Below are 21,431 nucleotides of genomic sequence, written 5' to 3'. Positions count from 1 at the left end.
GGATAGCAAGCACAACCAAAACATTTCAGCATCTTATAATCAGCTTTATGTTTGAAAAGTTTTTCATATGGTGTCAACATTTTAAGAGCTGAAGTTGGTAACCTATTGATATGATAAACTGAAGCATGGAAAGAATCCCACCAAAAATGCAAAGGAAGTTTGGCTTGAGCTAACAATGTAAGACCCAATTCTACCACTTGTCTATGTTTTCTCTCAACTAAGCCATTCTGATGATGAGTATGAGGACAAGAGTGCCTAAATAAAATGCCACACTGATTTAAAAATTCAGTGAATGATATGTATTCTCCCCCCCAGTCAGATTGTAGTATCTTAATGGTTGTTTGGAATTGGTTTTCAACTTGTAACTTGTATAGCTTAAAAACCTCTAAAGCTTCTGATTTCAATTTCAATGGGTAGATCCAAGTATATCTAGTGAAATCATCAACAAAACTAATATAATATCTAAAACCTTCTCTTGAAATAACTGGTGAGGGACCCCAAAGATCAGTGTGTATGAGCTCAAGAGCTGATTTGGTTTTGATTTCTGTAACTGGGAAATGCAACTTGTGTATCTTACCCAACTGACATGCTTCACAGAAATGTTGTGTTGGTTGCTTAACCATATTCAGAGAAAACTTATTAGCATGATGGAGTTTAAGTAAATGCAATAAGCTTTGAGAATTTGGGTGGCCAAATCTTCTGTGTAGAAGAGCTATTTTATTAGGCTTATCAGAACATACATCAAAACCATTCTGTAAACAATTGTTTGAATTATTTATGTACTTTACAGATGGCATATGAGAAGCAAGATGACAGAATGATAACATTGACAGAGGTTTATTAGCTTGACTATGAGACAGAGGAGAATTCTTGGTAGAAGACATAGGTTTGACTAGCAGTTTATACAACCCTTTCTCAGCAATGCCCTGCATTAGAACTTGTCCCTTCAGCAAATCCTTCACAACACAAAATGATCCAAGAAATTAAACAGAAATATTATTGTCAGTGGTAAGTTTTGAAATGCTTATTAAGTTCTTGGTGATAGAGGGAACAAGCAAGATATCTTTAAGTGCAATATGTAAATCTGCAGGTTGAGATTTTGAATTCTTGAATGAAAAATAAGAGCCACCAATATGAGTTATTGACAAACCTTCACCATTGCCAATAATGAGCTTCTCATTACCTCTAAACTCATCTCTGATATTCAGATTTCCCATGCTGTTTGTCAGATGATGAGTGGCACCACTGTCCAGGTACCAACCTTCATCTGCAGGTCCTTCACAATATGCAGCAGAAGCAGTTCCAACCCAAGGCATACCAGAATTATTAGATGCACAAGGATATCCAGACTGTGACATGTGTAATCCATTATTGTTGACAGACCATGGATTATCATTTGTTGGATAGTAAGGTATGTATGCAGGTTCATAGTTAGCTATGTAGGCAGACTTTGAACCTTTTCCTTTCTGAAATTGTCTTGGTGACTGAGGTATGTAATTCTCTTCAAATCTATGCCAGCATTCAACAGCTGTATGTCCTACTTTGAAGCAAATCTGACATGTATTCATAGAATCATCACTGTTGGATACTTGTGACTCAAAAGGGGGTAAATTTCCAGTACCATTGAAACCAGTACTGCCAAAAGAGCCTCTTCCAGAAGAACCAAATCTATTGCTTCCCATCATCATTTGATTTCTTCCTTGATTACCAAAATGACCAGTTCCAGCAGGAAAACCCCTTGGATGAGAATTCAAAAACATTCCTCTACCATTAAACATACCATTTCTACCACCTGAGTGACCATTATAATTACCCTGGACACCTCCTGTATATCCTCCTCTCCTAGTATGACCTCTTATTTGAGCATAGTATGCATTCATCATACTATTATTATTCCAGTTAGACATATTAGCATAGTTTTGATGGGTGTCGAAGCCAACAAAAATAAATTCTTACTCTAAATAAATTGTGTATAGTGATTGAGCAGGGTCGTGTCCACAGAGATCGGTAATTATTTAAATCCTTTTGAAACGTAAAACGTAAAATGGGGGAATTGTTGACAATAATAAAAATCAAATTAAAAATAACAAGAATGCAAATTAAAGTTGTAATTCAAATTGGAGAAAGCTTTGGTTGACGGAATTAACTCAGCTTGATTCGACTACTGATCATTGGTTCAAATATAGATTATTATTACTCATGAATAGACCGGTTATAGCTACTGAGACCCTCTAATAGCCAATCTCTCCTTAACTAGTCGATAACCAAGGTACGACCGTTGGTTATTTCCCTAATCAATAGACAACCCTAGATACGATCATAGAATTTAATCAATTGACAGCCTGAAAAACCAGAGAGACCCAAATCCTAATCAACACATATGATGATTCATTTAAATTAGATTGTTTATTCTCACAACACAACTCTCTACTATGTTATTTGTCACAAACATTAAATTCTTCATACGATGAATTCTTTAATTGACAATAGATTAAGTTGATAATTAAATAGTGGCCAATTACCTAATTAACAAACATAATCATGAAAATAATTCAGAGAATAAACAAATACCCAAAAAGTAATAAAACAATTAAAGCACAAGAAAGATCTCACAGTAGTGATGAATCAAAGCTTCATTAACCTGCAACCAGAAAAATGGGTTTAGTTCCTCATAGAGAGAAGAGAAAAATTAGATCTAGGGTGTCTTTTTCTCCAATCCAAAAATCCCCCCTTTTTTCACAATAGATTCCTCCCTTAAATACTCTCTCTCTCTTCTCTTTTAGAATTCTATTTAAAATAAAATCCTAATATCTGAAATATTAAATTCGTAATTACAAAAATAACCAAAAATACAAAACACGTTAAACTAAAAACTGCAGGTCCGCAGTTGACAGCACGCGCCCACGCCTTATCAACAAAGTTCTTCTGACGCTCATAATTTCTCCAAGAGAACAATCATCCTTAAACATCATCTTATAGCTCAATTTTATCATCAATCAATAGAATTGCACCTACAAAAGTAAAACACAAGTAAATCACTATTATTAAGTGCAAAACATTGATATTAAGGGAAGTAAATAATGCAAAACTAGTGCATAAATTGCACTCTAACAAGTTTGCATTAATCATGTGCTTTTCACTTTGATTTTGTTCAAGCCTAGCCTCATGAGTAAGTAATAGGGCATAAGCATCATCATAATCCAATTTGCTTGCTGTGATAAAGGTAGCTAAATCCAAATAGCCAGCTCCTAGACCATTGAGGATTTGCTGCAACATATCTCTATCTGATACAGGACTACCAGCACATGCTAATTTGTCTGTAATTTGTTTCATTTTTAAGCAATATTCTTCAATACTTAGTGAATCTTTTCTTAAGACACTCATGTCATACTTAAGTTGAAGAACTCTAGCCTCAGATTGTACACCAAACCTTTTCTCTAGTGTTTTCCATATATCGAATGAAGTAGTGCATGAGTGAACTAAACTGAGAATACCTTCAGTTATTGAGCTAAGAAGCCAACTGAGTAATGTTTGATCTTGAGATCTCCAGATTGTGTATTCAGGATTCTCGATCTGTTGAGAAGAGCTAGCAACTGAAGATGCTATGAATTGGTTTGGTGCAATCTTTTCTCCATTAATGTATCCTTCAAGTCGATTTCCTCTAATGGAAGCCAGGACTTGATTTTTCCAGAGCATGTAATTAGATCTATCCAATTTGATTGGTGTGATGAAAGAAAAAGTTGTATGATTCGTAGCTACTGTATTTTGATTGTTTGTAATAGCCATGATTGGCTCTGATACCATGAAGAAAATTGTAAAACTGAATAAATGCTGCTGTTTGGCAGCTGAGAAAATGCAGAGGAAAATTCTTTATTTCAGTAATGAATTGATATTTTGTACATACAAACAATCACGAAACGTGCAGCTATTTATACATGCTACACTTGCTAACTAATTGCTTACTAACTAATTATTAATCACAAGCTCACTCAGCTAATCAAATAACAGAATACAGAGTATGCATTGTGATGTTAGTTAGGCTGGTAACTGCTGCTGACGTGGACCTTCTGACGTGGCACAAATGACAGCTGGTAACTTGATACGCTGACTCTTCTTCCTCACTTCTGCACAATGAGCTATCTTCAAAAATCATGTCAACTTTGGTAAATCCAAATTCATTAATTTGTCTTATGTTTGTGTCTGATTAATTAGTTAATCGTGCCGAAATTGTCACTACTACTATTGTGACTTTGTTTCCATTAAAATTAATTTAATTATCATCTATTTTTCACTATTTTTTTAATTTAATAAACCTCGGTTAAGGAATGGAATTCACCATTTTTCGCCTGTTGTTTGTAAGATTTGTTTGAATTTTGAGTTGATATCATATCCAAATAATATTAATCATTTTTTTTCTTAAATTTCAAGTGGTCTGGACCACTTCGGAATTATGTTTTTCATTTTTTTCAAACAAAAATAAAAATGAATGTATTACTCATTTACTCATTTTCATTTTTTCCCTGTGCTAATTAATTAATCCTCACGTTTGCTATAAACGTATTTTCGGTGGTGAAGGAATGGTAAAAGTTTACGACATCACATCAAATAATAAAAAATAAATATTATTAAGACTAACTTTTGTTGACTTAAAAAAAAACAAAAAAGAGTCCAATGACTATAATGTTTGAATTGCTGCAATTTGCCTATAAAAGGAAACCAAGATCCTTAAATTCCTTCACATCTACAAAGTTAAACAAATTTTATTTTTGAGAAAACTATGGGTTTATCCTCTATATGTTTATTCACAATATTCATACGGTTAGTTTTTCCCTTCTTTTTCTTTAATTTTACAATTGCTAACTTCACTGCTTCTTCTATGCTGCCACTCTGCCATGATGATGAGCGCTCTGCTTTGTTGCAATTCAAAGATAGCCGCATCAGTGGTGATTTTTATGCTTGGAAATTTGACTGTCGTCCTACAATAGCATCATGGAAGCCAGAAGAAGGTAACGTTGATTGTTGCTCTTGGGACGGCGTTCATTGCAATAAGAACACTGGTCATGTCATCAAGCTTGACCTCTCCCATAGCTGCCTTTTTGGTTCTATCAACTCTAGCAGCAGCCTTTCCAAGCTTGTCCATCTCGAGTGGCTTAATCTTGCTTTTAATGACTTCAATTCCTCCGAAATCCCACCAGAAATCATCAACCTTTCGAGGTTATCATACTTGAACCTCTCTGGAACTTCTTTATCTGGTCAAATACCATCAGAAATTCTAAAGCTCTCCAACTTGATTTCCCTTGATTTATCACTAAATGATGTTCCTGGTGGTAGACTTGAACTCCAGAAGCCCAATTTCGTAAATTTAGTCGAGAAGTTAAGCAATCTAAAAACACTTGACCTTGATGATGTTTCTATTTATTCAACGATACCTCATAACATCGGAAATCTATCTTCTTTGACGTTTGTTTCTCTTCGAAACTGTGAATTGCAAGGTAATTAAATTTTATATATTTTCTCTGTATTTAATATACATGCATGTTATTGTTAAATATATATATATATATATATATATATTTTACTCGAAAATTACCAATTGCAATGTTAAATTCATTAGTAAAAACTACTATTATTTTAATTTTCTACTTAAGCAATGTGTTCTTTTTTATATATACAAATTGCGGGAAGAATTCCATCTTCGCTCAGTAATCTATCGAAGCTCCTTCATTTAGACCTTTCACTAAATGAATTACAGGGTGAGCTGCCTGTTTCTATTGGTAATCTTCATTCATTGAAAGAACTAGATCTCTCCGCAAATTTTTTGTTGAGTGAGTGGCCTATTTCCATTGGAAATCTTAGTTCTTTGAAAGAACTTGACCTTTCACAAAATAGATTTTTTGGTGAGTTGCCTATTTCCATAGGAAATCTTGGTTCTTTGAAAGAACTTGACCTTTCACGAAATGGATTTTTTGGCGAGTTGCCTACTTCCACTCGAAATCTTTTTTCTTTGGAAAAACTTGACCTTTCATTTAATAAATTTTTGGGTGAGTTTCCATGGTCGACTGGAAATTTCAGTTCTTTGAAGCGATTAGATCTAAACTCATGTGGTTTTTGGGGCAAAGTTCCACATTCAATTGGTAATTTCAGCCGGCTACAATTTTTGTATCTTGGAATTAATAATTTTTCGGGTGACTTACTTGGTTCCATTGGAAATCTTAGGTCGTTGAAAGCAATATATATCGCTAAGTGTAATTTTTCAAGTCAAATTACATCTTCACTGAGAAATCTTACCCAACTTATCGTCTTTGACATGGCTCAAAATTCTTATAGAGGAACGATTGAGTTAGATGTTTTACTTATTAGCTGGAAAAATTTGGAAGTTTTAGCTCTCTCATTAAATAGGTTGTCAGTGCTCACCAAAGCCACTTCTAATACCACTTCACAGAAAATTCAGTACATAGGAATGCGTTCATGCAATCTTACAAAATTTCCAAATTTCTTGGAAAACCAACATCATTTGCTGGTCCTGGACCTCTCTGACAATAAAATTCAAGGAAAAGCACCTAAATGGTTGTTAGACCCCAATATGCAGAATCTCAATGCCTTGAACCTTTCGCATAACTTGTTAACCGGGCTTGATCAGCATCCTGTTGTTCTTCCAGGGAATAAAGGTGATTTGGTAACTTTTGATCTTAGCTCTAATAATTTACAAGGACCACTCCCTGTTCCACCCCCTGGAACCATTAACTATCTAGTGTCAAACAATAGCTTAACAGGGGAAATTCCATCGGGGATATGCAATTTGAATATTCTTGAAAGTCTTGTTTTGTCTAACAATAACTTAAGTGGCTTGCTTCCTCAGTGTTTAGGCAATTTCAGCGACGAACTTTCGGTGCTCGACTTGCAGGACAACTTCTTCTTTGGGACCATCCCAAATACTTTCATTAAAGAAAGTGGATTAGGTGTGATTGATTTAAGCCATAATCTGTTCCAGGGAAGAATTCCAAGGTCATTGATCAACTATTCAAAGTTGGAATTTCTTGGTCTTGGGAACAACCAAATTAGTGACACTTTTCCCTCTTGGTTAGGAACTCTTCCAAAATTAAATGTTCTCATCCTACGATCCAACATATTTTATGGCGTTATAGAAGAAACCAGAACTGGTTGTGGATTTTCTAAACTCCGCATTATTGACCTATCTAACAATAGATTTACTAGAAAGCTTCCATCAAAGAGTTTCCTGTGTTGGAATGCCATGAAAATTGTCAATACAAGTGAGCTAAGATATCTGCAAGATGTGCTTTTTCCGTACGGGCAAATGTTTTTTTTTGTTTTTTTTTGAATTTTTTTTGTTTTCTGTGTCTGAATTTTTTTTGTTTTTTTTTAAACGATGAAGATGCGTTTCTAAAGTCACTACACTCCATATTCAGCCATCTTCAACACAAAAAGTTAACAACAGTTAGTTTCTACAATAAAAAATCAATAAAAACTTAACCAAGATTCCACAATTGTCGACTATTCCCTCCCCCCAACCAGAACGAAACATTGTCCTCAATGTTTTAAAGGAAATAAGTAGAGTTTAGAAGACATCACCTGGATGGTGCAATATAGAAAAAAATATTTACAGGCGGAGAGTTAAATGTAATTTGTACTTCTTACTGCGGCTACTGTTACCATCATTATTTGGACGCTCCAATACAAAGGTCCAGGGGTCTGGCTCCGGTCTATAAGCTTGTAACAGATCAAGTAGCTCATTAGCAGTGTGGGCACAAATAAAAAGTTTTTTCGCATTGGAAGGAATGAAATAGTTTTTTATTGCGTAGTTAAGAAATGCGATGAAGCCATCATAAAAGTTATAGATATTTAACAAACCGATGGGTTTTTGGTAAATGTGCAGATGGGCCCAAAATGCTAGTGTGATAAGTGCCTCTAGTGTTGCAAGATCTCCTCGAAGGAAAATAAAAGCATCAGCATGATTAAGCATTTCAGTTATTCTTTCTTGCATACCTGAGACGACTAACTCTTCTCCAGTCGGTGGGTCAGACAAACTGCCCAAAGGTTTTAGGGCTCTTGGGATGATGCCTAACACTTGACTTCCTCTGACAAAAGCAGCTTTTGAGACCAATTTTGATAACCCTCGGTTACCTCCACCATACACCAAGTGTAATTTTCTCTCTGCTATGCTTCGCCCAAGATCTATGGCTGCCTCAACAAACTCTTTATGTTTGCCATAATTAAATCCAGAAAGCACACAAAATGTTCTTAAATTGTCTGTTGGGAGTAGCTGCCATTGGAATATTTCTCAAAAATAATTTGTGAGTGCTTAACAAAAAGTCATATTTAAAAATCTTGGTGACAGTGGGTCACAACTGTGTATGAGGTGGCATGTCAGTGTCAAATAACACGTAAAGCACATGGCTCGCGAGTCAAAAAGAAAATAGTAAAAAGAAAAAGAAACAATGATAAAATAAAATTATTAAAGACAATAATGGAAAAGATAAAACAACAGTGAAATAAAATAACAGTGAAGTAAAAGGATATTTACAAGTAGTTGCGACTGTGGCTCACATCTTCCTATGGTTTTACGTCCAGAAACGGCTTGAGCCCTCTATGGGCCGAGGATAGGCTTCCTATCCAGTTTTCTTATAAACTGGCAAACAGGGTCGTTTATGGTCAGATTCTCGAGACTGTATCGTGCATGCTCTTTCTGAAATAATGGCCATAACTGGAGAATCGCTCCTTGCACATATCCACTGGGATGCGTTTCAAGAGATAAAAGGATATCATCCAATGACTCCTTATTCAAGCCATCCATAATGAATTGAATCTTATCTTTCCTGTTATCAGACATCATTCCTAAAGAACATGGTTTTTTATCGCAACTCATTCTAGCACATTTATGACAAGCAACAGAAATTCTTTGAGCTCGTCGTTTTCTTGCATAATTTCCTTTACCACAACCAGGCATGTATGCAATAAATTTTGGAGGTAACTCACCTGCCAATCGTACTTTAGCCTCGATTAACCAACGGATGTCAGCAGGTATGTTATCCCTCATGAGCAATCGCATGCGTTCGGACCGAGCTTTATAGATTGTAAGGAGGGCATTTTGAGGAAGTGAAGGGAATCGATTGTGAAGCTTTGCTAGAATCTCGTTTCTGTCCATACCTTCGCCTCAGAATATTAGTTATTATGGGAAACTGAAGTAACCGACTTGATTGTCACGGAGTACCGTTATCCGCCACTTCAACGGGGTAACAAATTAAAGCACACAAATATAAAAACAAATTAAAACATACAAAGAAAATTAAAATCTCCTCTTATTGAAATTACCTCAAGCTCCAACTGGATGTTGTAAACACTTCTTTCAATGTCTCTGAGTTGGCTTTCTAAATCCTCAACATAGGATACTAACTCTGGTGGTTGTCGAGCCCAAATACGATGTGTCTTACAAAATTGAATCTGCCTTTTGAGATGAGATTTTACACGTTGAAGTGGTTTAAGAATGTTCAGGAGGAACTATTTAAGTATGGTACTCATGATTAACAATAATAAGAGAAAACTTAATGGTTAAACAAACACACTTATGCAAAAATAATTTCAATTAGCAAAAGAATAATAAAAAGAAAGAAAAAAATCAAATCACCGAAAAAAAAGAAAAAAATCAATTCAAATCTTGTGGGTCACTCAAATTTATTTCGATGTCCTCTCCATGTGTTGGTAATCTAGATATGGCTTTAATCTTTGACCATTAACTTTAAACGTGACACCGTTCTTTGGCTCCTTAATTTCAATTGCCTCATATGGAAAAACAGTATGAACAATAAAGGGGCCATACCATCGAGAGCATAACTTACCTGGGAATAGGTGCAAGCGAGAATTGAATAAAAGCACTTTCTAACCTGGAGTGAACGATTTTCTCATAATTTGCTTGTCATGGAAGACTTTCATTCGTTACTTCTAAATCTTGGCATTTTCGTATGCATCATTGCAAATTTCTTCAAGTTCTGCCAGCTGTAATCTTCTTTCTGAACTAGCTTGCTACATGTCAAAGTTGAATTTCTTGATGGCCCAATATGCACGATGCTCGAGTTCCACAGGTAGGTGGAAAGCTTTTCCATACACTAGCCTGTAGGGTGACATCCCAATCAGGGTCTTGAAAGCCGTTCTATATGCCCATAATGCATCATCAAGTCTTAATGACCAATCTTTTCTGTCTGGCCTCACCGTCTTTTCTAATATGTGCTTTATTTCTCGATTGGAGATGTCAACTTGGCCACTGGTTTGCGGATGATATGGGGTTGCCACTTTGTGAGTGATTGAATACTTCATCAAAAGAGCCTTGAATGCTTTATTACAAAAGTGGGCACCACCATCACTGATTATTGCTCGAGGGAATCCAAAGCGCGAAACAATGTTGTTTTTCAAAAATCCTATCACCACCTTGTGATCATTGGTTCTACATGGAATTGCTTCTACCCATTTCGATACATAGTCAACAGCAACCAATATATATTGATGGCCAAAAGAAGGGGGAAAGGGTCCCATAAAGTCGATACCCCATACATAAAAAATCTCAACCACTAAAATTAGATTTAGTGGCATCATGTTCCTTCGTGTAATGCTCCCCATTCGTTGACACCTATCACATGAAGAACAGAAAGTGTAAGCATCTCGAAATATAGTTGGCCAATAAAAACTACATTGTAAAACTTTAGTTGCTGTTTTCTTAGCACTGAAATGGCCTCCACAAGCTTGTTCATAGTAGAATGAAAAAATATTCTGAATTTCATTTTCTGGGACACATCGTCTAATAATTTGATCTGCACAATACTTGAACAAATACGGGTCATCCCAAAAGAAATTCTTTATTTCTGTAAAGAATTTAGCCTTGTCTTGCTTGGTCCAATGCTCTGGAAGTTGACCTGTAATAAGATAATTAACGATATCAGTATACCATGGTAATACTTCCACACTCATCAATTGTTCATCTGGGAATGACTCATTCAATGTTAAAGGTTCAGTAATTGTATCAAATTGGAGACGAGAGAGATGGTCTGCCACAACATTTTCTGTGCCTTTCTTATCTTTAAACTCCAAGTCGAATTCCTACAAAAGTAACACCCAACGAATTAGTCTAGCTTTTGCAACTTTCTTTGTGAGAAGATATTTAAGAGCAGCATGATCTGTAAACACAATTATTTTACAACCAATGAGATAAGATCGAAATTTTTCCAATGCAAACACTACTGCTAGCATTTCTTTTTCAGTAGTTGAATATTTCAACTGTGCATCATTCAATGTCATACTAGCATAGTAAATAACATGGGGAATTCGATCAACTCTTTGTCCTAACACTACTCCTACTGCATAATCAGATGCGTGACACATGACCTCAAATGGCAAGCTCTAGTTTGGGGGCTGAATGATGGGTGATGATGTCAACAACCGCTTTAATTTTTTCAAATGACACAAGACATGAATCATTAAAGACAAAAGGTACGTCCTTAGCAAGTAGATTGCATAAGGGTCTAAAAACTTTGCTAAAATCTTTAATGAAACGTCTATAAAAACCAGCATGCCCAAAGAAATATTTTACTTCTCTAACTGTTTTGGGTGGAGGAAGATTATAAATGAGATCCACCTTGGCTTTGTCAACCTCAACACCTTTGCTCGAAATGATGTGACCGAGAACAATACCTTGTTTTACCATAAAATGGCACTTCTCCCACTTTAAGATCAAGTTCTTTTTGATACATCTCTGCAGAACTAGTGTTAGATGATGTAAACATTGATCAAACGAGTCACCAAAAACAGAAAAGTCATCCATAAAGACTTCAAGGAATCGTTCAACCATATCAGAAAAATACTTAACATGCATCGTTGAAATGTAGCAGGTACATTACATAATCCAAATGGCATCCTCCTATATGCAAAAGTGTCAAAAGGGCAAGTGAAAGTGGTTTTCTCTTGATCTTTTGGTGTTATAGGAATCTGATTATATCCTGAGTAGTCATCTAGAAAATAATAAAATTCATGGCCTGCCAATCTATCAAGCATTTAATCGATAAATAATAAAGGAAAATGGTCTTTACGCGTAACAGAATTCAACTTTCTATAATCAATGCATACACGCCATCCTGTAGTCACTCTAGTTGGTATCAATTCATTATCGGCATTGGTAACTACTGTGACTCATGACTTTTTGGGGACAACTTATACAGGACTGACCCATGTACTATCAGAAATTGGGTAAATGATACCTGCATCTAATAGCTTAAGGACTTCAGTTCTAACAACTTCTTTCATATTAGGATTCAACCGACGTTGCATTTCCCTAGTAGATTTAACATTTTCATCAAGGTGAATGTAATGCATGCAGTCTACTGGGTTTATACCTTTTATGTCTGCTATGGTCCATCCTAATGCTCCTTTGTGCTCTTTTAAAATATCCAACAACTTACTTTTTTATTCGTCATTTAGAGATGATGAGATGATTACCGGCAGAGTGCTTTCTTCTCCCAAAAATACATATTCCAGAGTGTTGGGTAATGGTTTGAGATCGAGTTTCGGTGGTGATTCTGATTATGGGATGAGTTTCTTTTCTGATGGTGCTAGTTGTTCAACTCTTGGCTTCCATTTATTAGTGTCCATGGATGGTGCTGAGTTAAGTAGAGCGTTGACCTCATCGACCGATCTGTCAATATCAAAATCCAAACCAAAGTGAGTTAAACATATTTGTAAAGGATCATCACTAAGGTTTGAAACAAAAGTATTATCAATTAATGCTTCTATTAAATCCACATCAACAATTCCATCATCTGCATTGTGAGGTTTGGCAATGTTGAAGATGTTCAGCTCCATAGTCATGTTGCCGAAGGACAACTGCATATTTCCAGTCTTGCATTAAAAATGAGCATCCGAAGTTGCCAAGAAAGGTCGGCCTAGAATAATGGGGATGTGCTTCCTTGAATCCTGTATTGGTTTAGTGTCAATTACAATGAAATCAACAGGAAAATAAAACTTGTCTACCTGGATAAGCACGTCCTCCACAATACCACGAGGTATTTTTGTGGACCGATCTACAAGTTGTAACACCACTAGAGTTGGGTGTAATTCTCCCAGTCCAAGTTTCACAAATACTGAATAAGACAACATATTTACACTAGCTCCTAAATCCAACAAAGCATTCTCAATTGTGTGGTTCCCTATACTACATGAGATAGTGGGGGAGCCTGGGTCTTTGCATTTTAGAAGAATTTTGTGTTGGAGTATAGAACTAACGTTTTCTATTAAAAATGTCTTCTTTTGAACGTGAATGTTTCTCTTTTTAGTACAAAGGTCTTTAAAAAACTTGGCATAAGATGAAACTTGTTTTATAGCATCAAGTAAAGGGATATTAACACTTACCTGTTTGAAGATTTCAAGAATCTCACCTGTGGATTTTCCCTTCTTTCTTTTAGCTAACCTCTGAGGAAATGGAGCTTTGGGAACATATTCTCGTGGGTTGGTTTCTTCTTTCTCCTCCGATGGTGAGTCCTCAATATTCACAGGTACAATTTGATTTTCTTTTGTCACCGGCATCTCCACTTTATTGTCGACTTATTTTCCTTTTCGCAAGGTCATGACTGCTTTGACCTCTCCATGCTGTTGTGGTGAACTGGTACTTGCTTCATGTACTCCTTTAGGATTAGGCATTGGTTGACTTGGAAATTTACCTTTCTTAACAGTCATTGCCAAGGTCTGAACTGAAGAAGCAAACTGTCCCACTATCTTCTCAAGGCTTGAAACTGATTGGGCTTGTGAGTTGAAGCCTACTCTCAACTCATTTCGTAGTCCATCAATGGTGCGGTTCTGTTGCTCAATCGTAGAGTGAGTAACATTCTTGAGATTCTAGAATGCATCATCCCATGGTCTAGGTTGAGAGTAGTTCTGGTTCTAATTGTATGGTCTAAATAGTAGCTGAGAGGCTTGAGGAATTTGAGGATTTGGTTGCATTGGTGGAGCTGGAGCTGCTGGTCCATTCTGTTGGAATCCTTGAGACCATGAAAAATTGGGATGGTCTCTCCATCCAAGGTTATATGTGTTAGAGTATGGGTTGTAATTTGATGGTTTTCTCATTACACCTATGACATTGGCTTGATCTGAGTATGAGTCATGGTCGTGTGGCTCTGTTGATTTAGCAGTCGATAACGATGCTATTTGTCGAGAGAGACCTTCAATTATCGCTTTGACTTCTTTAATTTATGAACTTGACTCGCCAATGTGAACCTCATTCACTCCCTTAATTCTTCTAGTATTCCTGAGTGATCGACTCCGTTGTTGGGAATTATCCACTTGTCGCTAGAAGAATTCCCAAATTCTGATGCACTTTTTGACATTAGCTCTCCTCCACTTGTTGCCATTAGCCATTCTTGCACATTCGACAATAATCCCTCCAAAAAGTATTTGCATTGGTGCCATTTCTTGTACCCATGATGTGGACACTTCAAAAGTAGCCCATTGAATTGCTCCCATGTGTTCGAAAAACTACTCGTCTTCTCTCTGGGTAAACTCCGAGATTTTCCTGCGAATAACATTGGATTTATGCACTGGGAAATATTTGTTCAAAAATTTTGTTACCATTTGTTCCCATGATGTAATGCTATTAGCAGACAAAGTATTTAACCATGAACGAGCTCTATCCTTTAAAGAAAATGGGAATAGTCTAAGTTTAACATCATCATCTAAAAAATTCTCATCTTTAAATGTTTGACAAACAGTATGAAAATCATTCAAATGATTATATGGGTCCTCATTTTTTAGGCCATAAAATGTGGGGAGACAATTTAGCACACTAGGTTTTAGTTCAAAACTCTTAGCAGCTACATTTGGGTATCTTATGCATGATGTGCTCAAATTAGCTAAGGGACTAAAGTAGTCCTTAAATGGCCTCTCCTGTGGTGCTTGTTGTTGTTGCAAATCCATTTTATTTTTAACATGTTTGTGTGTGCGCAGTGTTTTTTCTAGTTCAAGGTCTATAGGTTCCAGATTAGGTAATAATGACCTACAACCATGCATGCAAAGAACAAAAAATAAATGGGAACAAAACGAATAAAAATAAAGAAAAAGGAGAAATTACGATACTAACCTTATCGCGCTATTACAAATACACAAAAAAAATGAAATAAATTAACCAAAAAAAATTAGTAAGATAAACAAAAATTACAAAGAAAAAAATAACTTGAAAATTAAATTACAGAATTTTAAAGAAGAGAAAAAGAAAAGAAATACTAACCTCTAAATGGAGTTCATTTTTTTTCTTTTTCTTTTTTAAAGAAAAAAATACAAGAAAACAATTAAAAGAAATTATTCATAAAAATTAATTCTATGAATTAAAATTACTTACCTCCCCGGCAACGGCGCCAAAAACTTGTTGTGCAAATTTTATTGAACTCCCAAGTGCACGAATCTATTGTAGAATAGAATAATGATGACGAGTGTCGATCCCACGAGGAAGTGAATTTTAATTGTGTGTAGAATTAATTTTGTAAATGGGTGGTTGGATTTATGGTGAAATTGATTTGGAATATTCTAAAACTTAAATTAAAATGGCGAGAATAAATTGAAGATAAATCTATTGAATTGATGTACTTGGGTATCTGGATCTGTATTAACATGCACCATGGGCTAAATATTCATTATTAATACCAATTAAATCATGAAGGGGGGGGGGGGGGGGGAGGTTTCCACACCTCATGAACCATGCTCTAATCAATATGGTGCTAAGGGCTTATCGTGCCAAATAACAATAACCTTGTATTAGGGAGCCGGTGAAACCAAGACGGTACTAAACAAGATTATTATTATTTGTTGACGAGAAGTCAAAACATCCACAAAAACTAGAGAGGAAGAGAAAATAAATTTATCAAATAAAGGTCATGACACATGTTGAGACTTCACCTTCAACCCAAGCTTGAAAGAAAATTAGCTACTCATAATTGAACTAAGGGCAAAATAGAAATTTATTAAAATACATAGAAAATACAAGATGGAGAAGGAATTACAGAAAATGTAGTCCAAAAATAGATTCAGAGCTATCAAATTAGGGGGGGAAGGCCCCCTTTTTATAGATACACTGAGTAAATCATGGCTATCAGATTAAAAATAGTTTGGACGCTCAGGATTGCGCCACGTCATCAATCAACAGTACACGGTTTGAACAGTAACACGGTTTGACCCGGCTTGAACAGTAATGCGATTTGGTTGAAAATAATCCTGTGTAATGCATGTACCGTACGCGTGATTTTTGGTCCACTAATATGCTGCCACGTCACCAATCAACAGTGCATAAGAATTTTAGCCCAACAGGATCGTGACACCTCTTCAGTCAATGCCACATCATCGGTCAATGCCACGTCATCGATCCGTCTATGTGAACAGTGTCGTGAACAGTATCGTAGATAGTACCGTACATGTGAATAGTACCGTACATGTGAATAGTGCCATTTTTCCTTTTGTGCTCCTCCTAAGGTTTTCGACTGTTCTGAGTTCAAAAGTGATGTCCGTTTTGCCATCTGATCTCTTGTTCATTATGAAATGACTATAATGCCCCTAAAATACATAAAATACTTAATTAAAATAAAACACACATAATTAAATCACAAGAAGGTTAAATACATAAAAGTAAGGGTGTTAGTAAAACTTGAAGTGTAAAATGACGATTTTCTCCTTTATAAATATACATTTTCTAGCACTCAACACCGGTACAACATGATAGGACCAACCATGTTGAAATTGACAATCACTTCATCAACGAGATATCCTAACCAAGGGACTCGTCAAACCTAATTTCGGATATCCTGTCAGCAAGTTAGGAATGATTGACATCTACGCACCAACTTGAGAGGGAGTATCGAGAAATTAGGATTTTTCAGTTAGTTTTAAAGTCTTATCATAATAAAGTATTAGACAATTAGTTTTATTTTTAAATTCAAGTTTAGATAAGTATCCTATAATTAGGGGATATTTTTTATGAGTTTGTTTTTAGCATTCTATTTAAGTGTAACTTGTAGAATGAATGAAACAAGAAAAAATCATATTTCAGACTCTAAATATTCACGCGAATGATAATTTTCCTTTTTAATTTAAAACCACCCTAAGGTGGGCGGGTTAGGCGGGACCCTTTACCTATAGACTATTGAAACAAAAGAAAGTACATATGGAGGAGGACACAAACTAAAACCTCCAAACAAAATAACAACACAACCAACAAATCCAAAAAAATAGCAAAAACATTATGAGAACAAATAAAAAGTTAAAGATAATTAATTAATGCAAATGCCTCAAGACTGCCCGCGATACCTGTGACCAGTAACTAATGTGAAATCGTTTCTCGAACCAGAGGAATGTGGACCAACAACATTAAAGTTGTGGTCAAGATCACACCCTCCAAAATGCTCAGGCTGAGACTTAAAATAATCATCAGCCAGAAGATTCTCATCAGAACTAAGCTCCTCATCCGACTAAAAATGAATATCTGTAGAATGGGAATTAAAACCCATAGTCATGGATCGAATATCCTCCACTACAGCTCAGAAAAAAGTAGTACCAGTGGAAACCTTCTGAATAGCTAGATCATCCTGAATAGAAGAAGAAGTCTTAGCTATCTCAGCCCATCCAACATTATCTCTCAAAGCAGTAGCTGTAAGAGATTAGGCTGAGGAGATGGTCAATGGCAGAAGGTGGTCCTCATCGATGGTAATAGGTGTGGCGGCGGCGATGGGTGATATTTGAGATTGCGAACACGTTTTTGGCCTTCAGTTTGGGTGTGAGTCCGATTGTGATGGTTGTTGCCGGCCAAAGGAGAAGTCACCGGTGTGTGGGGTGGTTCCGGTAGTGGCAAATCACCACCACCAGTGGCGGCTGGTCAATGTTCGGTCAAATAGTAGGCAGTTAACAGAACTTTTCAAACATTGCATTGGTTGATATTAATTTATTTATATATAATTAATTTAACAATAACTTTTTGATAGTACAACTTATAATTATAAACATTAAAAGAATATATTTTAATGCAGTCAATTGCAAGTAAATCATTATATTTGTTTATTGATTATATCCTACAAATTGGTTTGAGTTAATTAAAATTATAAATAGGTGCTCGGCCAAGATTCCTTGATAATAATCAGGGAATAATGCATGTCTGATCAATGGATGAACACAGATTTGACAATAGTACCATAATAGATAAGTGAATTAACTCTAAAATAATAATAATAATAATAAAAGAGAAGCAAGTACGCATGAAACAAATTAAGCAATTAATCTCTCATGCGTTATATATATTGGTCATCACCATGCGGTGGTTGCAAGATATCATCACCACGCGGCGGTTGCATGATACCTTGGATTAATAGTTTGATCATGAGGGAAGAAGATCCTATTTCTTTTGTTGGCCTTTTCTTCTGTCATATCTTTGCCCTCCTTCATCCATAAGTATGTTAATAGCCTTTACAACATCTTCCTTCTTTACCAATACCCCAATCTCTTCTTCCTTCCCAAAATCTAAAGGAACTTCCACACCAATCCTCACCTCAATATTTAGAACTTGCACAATCAACTTTTCGTTCCAAAATTAGTCCCCAAAAAGTGGCCATGTGATCATGGGTACGCCGGCTGATATTACTTCAAGAGATGAGTTCCAACCATAATGTGTTAAAAACCCTCCAATTGAAGTGTGTGACAATATCAGGGCAACAGAACAATCAGCGGATGGAATTGTGGTTAATACTTTTGAAGAATTGGAAGCAGAATATGTCAAAGAATATAGAAGGGCCAAAGGTGATAAAGTTTGGTGTATTGGCCCGATTTCGACTTGCAATAAGTTGAACACAGATAAAGTTGAGAGATGCAGAGGTGAAAATGGATCGACGGTAAATGATTATGAACAGTACTTGAAATGGCTTGACTCATGGGAACCTGGGTCTGTGATTTGTTCTTGTCTTGGAAGTATATGTGACCTTGCTACTTGGCAACTTTTAGAACTTGGGTTAGGCTTAGAAGCATCAAGTCAGCCATTCATTTGGGTAATAAGAGGAGGTGAAAGATCACAAGGTTTAAAGAAGTGGATCCAAGAAGAAGGATTTGAGGAAAGGACAAAAGGGAGATGATTTATAATTCGGGGATGGGCACCTCAAGTGTTGCTATTGTCTCATCGAGCAATTGGAGGGTTCTTGACAAATTGCGGTTGAAATTCAACACTAGAAGGAGTGAGTGCGGGAGTGCCGTTAGTAACATGCCCTTTGTATGCCGAGCAATTTTATAATGAGAAGTTAGTTATGCAAGTATTAGGGATTGGAGTGAGTGTTGGAATTGAGGCTGCAGTGACATGGGGTTTGGAAGACAAGTCTGGTTTAGTGATTAAGAGGGAGAAAGTGAAAGAAGCTATTGAAAAACTTATGGATAGAGGCAAACAAGGAGAGAAGAGGAGAAATAGAGCAAGGCAGCTTGGGGAAATAACAAATCGTGCTATTGGAGTAGGTGGATCTTCTCATCGCAACATAGAAATGCTCATTGAATTTGTCATCCAAAAAACCAGAGGGCAGTAATACATTTGATTAATTAATGAACAATCAGTTTCATTGATACTACTGTTGAGTTGATTTTATTACTACTTAGTAAAAAAAAAATCCTTATTGTTAAGGGTGACGTTATTTGTTGATTTTAGTCTTCCATGTCTTTAGGAGTCGTTAAACATAGGTTCTTGTTTTGTTGCTTGGTTCGTTATGTAAGGCTATTTAATAGCCAAAGTTATTCTCATTTTATAACAGTGAAAATTTTTTCAGCATTTAGAATTCTTCCATACTCTGTAGCTTTTAACATTTGGTATCAGAGCCCCAGTGGGCCTGAGAATAGAAAGCTGCAGCTTTCGAGTGACTTGTATTCAAGAAAAACCAGAGAAGAAAGAGATGGCAAGTGAAGGGAGTTTTGTTCAGCCTACGATTCCACATTTCGATGGTCATTACGACCATTGGAGCATGCTGATGGAGAACGTCTTTAGGTCCAAAGAATATTGGAACCTTGTGGAGACTGGTTTTGTCGAGCCTGCAGACGGAGCTGCTGTAACGGAAGCACAACAAAAGAGCCTCGATGAGATGAAGTTAAAGGATAGGAAAGTGAAGAATTATTTATTTCAAGCAATTGATAAGACCATCCTTGAAACAATTTTAAAGAAGGACACCTCAAAGCAGATTTGGGACTCGATGAAAAAGAAATTTTAAGATAATGCTTGGGTGAAACGTTCCATCCTTCAAGCACTAATGAGAGATTTCGAGACCCTTGAAATGAAACCAGGTGAAAGTGTTATTGATTATTTCTCAAGAGTCATGTCAGTAGCTAATAAGATGAGAAATTATGGAGAGGATATGCAGGATGTTAAAGTGGTAGAGAAGATTCTTCGATCATTGACTGAGAAGTTCAATTATATTGTTTGTTCAATTGAGGAGTCAAAGAACATTGATCAGCTTTCAATTGATGAGCTAGAAAGTTCATTAATTGTTCATGAGCAAAAATTTCATAGGAATAGTGGAGAGGAACATGTGCTGAAGATAACACATGAGAATAGTTCAGAAGCAAGAGGTCGTGGTAGAGGAGGTTTTCGAGGAAGAGGAAGAGGACGGGGCAGACAACAATTTGACAAATCTACAGTGGAGTGTTATAATTGTCACAAACTTGGACATTTTCAATGGGAGTGTCCAAGTAATGAGACAGGAGCAAATTTTGCAGAAACTCAAGAAGAGATGTTATTGATGGCATGTGTGGATGTGAACAAGGACAACAAGGAAGATATGTGGTATCTTGACTCCGGTTGCAGCAATCATATGTGTGGAAAAAAAAGAATATTTTTAAGATCTGAATGAAATTTCAGAGATTCTTTGAAGTTGGGCAACAACTCAAGCATGGCTGTAATGGGAAAGTGTAACATCAGGTTGCAAGTGAATGGAACAACACAAAATATTACCAGAGTTTTCTATATACCTGAATTGAAGAGCAACATGTTGAGCATTGGGCAATTACAGGAAAAGGGGTTTACTGTTCTGTTCCAATATGGAAGGTGCAAGGTGTTTCATCATGAGAGAGGTTTGATCGTGGATACGAAGATGTCTGCAAATCGAATATCCATATTGCAAGCTATATCTCAACCTATAACATCTATTTGTTTCAATACAATTACTGAGGATCTGGTGCAGCTCTGGCACTGCAGATATCGACATTTGAGTTTTACGGGTTTAAAAACTCTTCAACAAAAGGCAATGGTGAATGGTTTACCACAACTTAAAACTCCTTCAAGGCTATGCAAGGATTGTTTGGTGGAGAAGCAGCACAGGGATTCATTTCCAAAAAGAAGCAACTGGAGAGCTTCTCAAATCCTTCAGTTGTTACACGCTGATATT

At 36.2% G+C, this 21,431-nt stretch overlaps 1 pseudogene; it reads left to right on the top strand.

Moving 5' to 3' along the window:
- Positions 1–4,876: 4,876 nt before the first annotated feature.
- Positions 4,877–19,595, top strand: LOC18045755 (annotated as a pseudogene).
- Positions 19,596–21,431: the final 1,836 nt, after the last annotated feature.

This window comes from Citrus clementina, unplaced genomic scaffold, assembly GCF_000493195.1.
Source record: "Citrus clementina cultivar Clemenules unplaced genomic scaffold, Citrus_clementina_v1.0 scaffold_33, whole genome shotgun sequence".
Lineage (NCBI taxonomy): Eukaryota > Viridiplantae > Streptophyta > Magnoliopsida > Sapindales > Rutaceae > Citrus > Citrus x clementina.
Note: the sequence above shows the minus strand (reverse complement) of the source record. Positions and strands in the feature narration are given on the sequence as shown.